This window comes from Elephantulus edwardii, unplaced genomic scaffold, assembly GCF_000299155.1.
Source record: "Elephantulus edwardii isolate Elephantulus edwardi_28Jun2011 unplaced genomic scaffold, EleEdw1.0 scaffold00134, whole genome shotgun sequence".
Taxonomy (NCBI): Eukaryota; Metazoa; Chordata; class Mammalia; order Macroscelidea; family Macroscelididae; genus Elephantulus; species Elephantulus edwardii.
The window spans coordinates 4,488,224-4,491,253 of NW_006399884.1; the positions used below are offsets into that span (position 1 = coordinate 4,488,224).

The following is a 3,030-nucleotide window of genomic DNA, read 5'->3' on the forward strand; positions in this document are numbered from 1 at the left end:
TCAGCCTCCTGGACCATTCGTTCAATGTCTTGCTTACTCAAGCGGCCCTTATCATTGGTGATGGTAATCTTGTTTTCTTTCCCAGTGCTCTTGTCAACAGCAGAAACATTAAGGATACCATTGGCATCAATATCAAATGTGACTTCAATCTGAGGAACACCACGAGGTGCAGGTGGTATCCCAGTGAGCTCAAACTTGCCAAACAGGTTGTTATCTTTGGTCATGGCATGCTCACCTTCATAAACCTGAATGAGTACACCAGGCTGGTTGTCAGAGTAGGTTGTAAAGGTTTGCGTCTGCTTGGTAGGAATGGTTGTATTCCTCTTGATGAGGACAGTCATGACTCCACCAGCAGTTTCAATACCAAGAGAAAGTGGAGTGACATCCAGGAGAGCAAATCTTGAACATTTTCAGATTTGTCTCCAGAGAGAATGGCTGCCTGGACAGCTGCACCATAAGCAACAGGCCTCATCTGGGTTGATGCTCTTGTTCTACTCCTTTCCATTGAAGAAATCCTGAAGAAGCTTCTGAATCTTGGGAATTCTGGTAGAACCACCCACCAGGACAATATCATGGATCTGTGACTTGTCTAGCTTAGCATCCCTCAGAGCTTTCTCCACAGGGTCCAGAGTGCCATGGAAAAGATCAGCATTCAGTTCTTCAAAGCGGGCTCGGGTAATGGAAGTATAGAAGTCGATTCCCTCATACAGTGAATCTATCTCAATACTGGCCTGGGTGCTGGAAGAAAGTGTGCTCTTTGCACGTTCACAAGCAGTGCGGAGGCGTCTGACAGCCCTCTTGTTTTCACTGATGTCTTTCTTATGTTTGCGCTTGAACTCTGCAATGAAATGGTTGACCATTCTGTTGTCAAAGTCTTCTCCACCCAAGTGGGTGTCTCCAGCTGTAGACTTGACCTCAAATATCCCATCTTCAATAGTGAGGATTGACACATCAAAAGTGCCACCTCCTAAGTCAAAGATGAACACGTTCCTTTCAGCACCCACCTTTTGTGTTTCATTGATTATGCAAAGGCTTTTGTGTGGATCATAACAAACTGTGGCTGACTCTGAGAAGAATGGGAATCCGGGAACACTTAATTGTACTAAAGCAAAACCTTTTTGGTCAGACCATAAGCAATAGCAGCAGCAGTTGGCTCATTGATGATTCGGAGGACATTGAGGCCAGCAATGGTTCCAGCATCTTTGGTAGCCTGGCGCTGAGAGTCATTGAAGTAGGCTGGTACAGTGACAACAGCATTGGTAACAGTCTTCCCAAGGTAGGCTTCTGCAATTTCCTTCATCTTTGTGAGAACCATAGAGGACACCTCCTCTGGAAACTTTTGGTCTCTCCTTTATATTCTACTTGGACCTTGGGCCTGCCTGCATCGTTCACCACCATGAAGGGCCAGTGTTTCATATCAGACTGCACAACAGCATCATCAAATCTTCGTCCAATGAGACGTTTGGCATCGAATACTGTGTTAGTAGGATTCATTGCAACTTGATTCTTTGCTGCATCGCCAATCAGTCGTTCGGTATCGGTAAATGCGACATAGCTTGGCGTAGTCCAGTTGCCTTGATCATTTGCAATGATCTCCACTTTCCCATGCTGGAAGACCCCTACACAGGAGTAGGTGGTGCCAAGATCAATGCCAACCACAGGGCCCTTGGACATGGTTGCTTAGTGAAAGTCCCAGGTGGTGGAGAGGGGAAAAAACAGTACCTCAAATCCTCTGCTGCGCTAAAATGAAGAGACAAGATTTTATTGTTGTCACTTTTGTGTTGTTGCTGGTTGCTTTGATCCATCCAGTTTTCTGTGGTGTCTCTGTGGTAAGGATTTCCATTAGTATTTCTTTCAATACTTATTTTGTTCTTGTGAAGTGTTGTGGGATGTTGGGGAGGAAGGAAGGGCCCCTGGCCAGGACAGACAGCCTAAGCTCCAGATAAGTGCAAGTTTCCCAACGACCTTTAATATGGGGTAGAGAAAGCTCCCCTGTGTTTGTACTGGCTTAAGAAAGCGCGCCACCTGGGAAGATGGCTGCTGTGTCTGTTGATCTGGGAGCTGTCCACATGAGGCTGAGGTTCTCCTAACCAATCCACATGTTCCACATCTGTAAGTCCACCCTATCTAGTCTTCCTGTGTATGTAAGTGTAGTGCAGTCCCAGTAAAATGAAACTGGATTGAGTCTCTGATCCTCTCGTGGAGTGATGTATCTCCATTGTGCTTACTCCCATCAGGGTGTCACTTTAGGTTGCTGGTGAACAGATAGCGACAGTGAAGTCCCTTAGATTCTGCTTTTCTGAGAATATCTTGAGCTCTCAATCATATTTGATGGAACAGTTTGTCTGGATACAGTATTCTCACTTGGCAGTTTTTTGTTTGTTTGGTTTTTACTATTTTGTATAGACTATTTCATTGTCTTCTTGCTTGCACGGTTTCATGAGAAAATTTTTCTTCAAGCTTTTGTTTGACCTGTTATTTTCTGGGATATGTGTGATAGCAAATGAGATATCCCAGTATAGGCAAGACAGGGTCCTTGAATATGTGAGTCTCAGAATCTTTCCTCTCTTCATGGGCAGCAGGCTGGGACTTCCTGGCTGGGTCAGAAGCATGAGCTGTGGCTTCCCAGAATTACCCTAACTTCAGAGTTGGAGCCTGGGTCTCAGACTGGGCCTTTGGGGATGCGGGCCTCCTTCCTTCTCTATTATTTTTACCTTAACTAGTGCATTAGGGAGCTCTGGTGGCCTAATCCAGGTGTTTATCATGAAAAGGATGAGCAGTCTCCTCCTATGGGATTTACTGCCTCTGAAAAGCTGCTGGCTATGGATAGGTTCTGATTCAAAGGCACATAGCAACAGCAATAGTGCACTTAAACCATTCACATTTAGTGTAATTATTAAGAGGCAAGATTTTATAGCTGCCATTTTGTTGATTTTTTTTTTTTTTTTGGTGTGTGTTGTTTTTAGTTACTTAAATCCATTCTTTATTCTGAGTTGTCTCTGTGTGAAGAACTTCCTAATATTTCTTGTA

The 3,030-nt window shown here is 44.5% G+C and overlaps 1 pseudogene; it reads right to left on the reverse strand.

Annotated features, from left to right (window-relative positions):
• Positions 1–1,674, reverse strand: part of LOC102846957 — a 110,640-nt pseudogene extending 108,966 nt beyond the window's left edge.
• Positions 1,675–3,030: the final 1,356 nt, after the last annotated feature.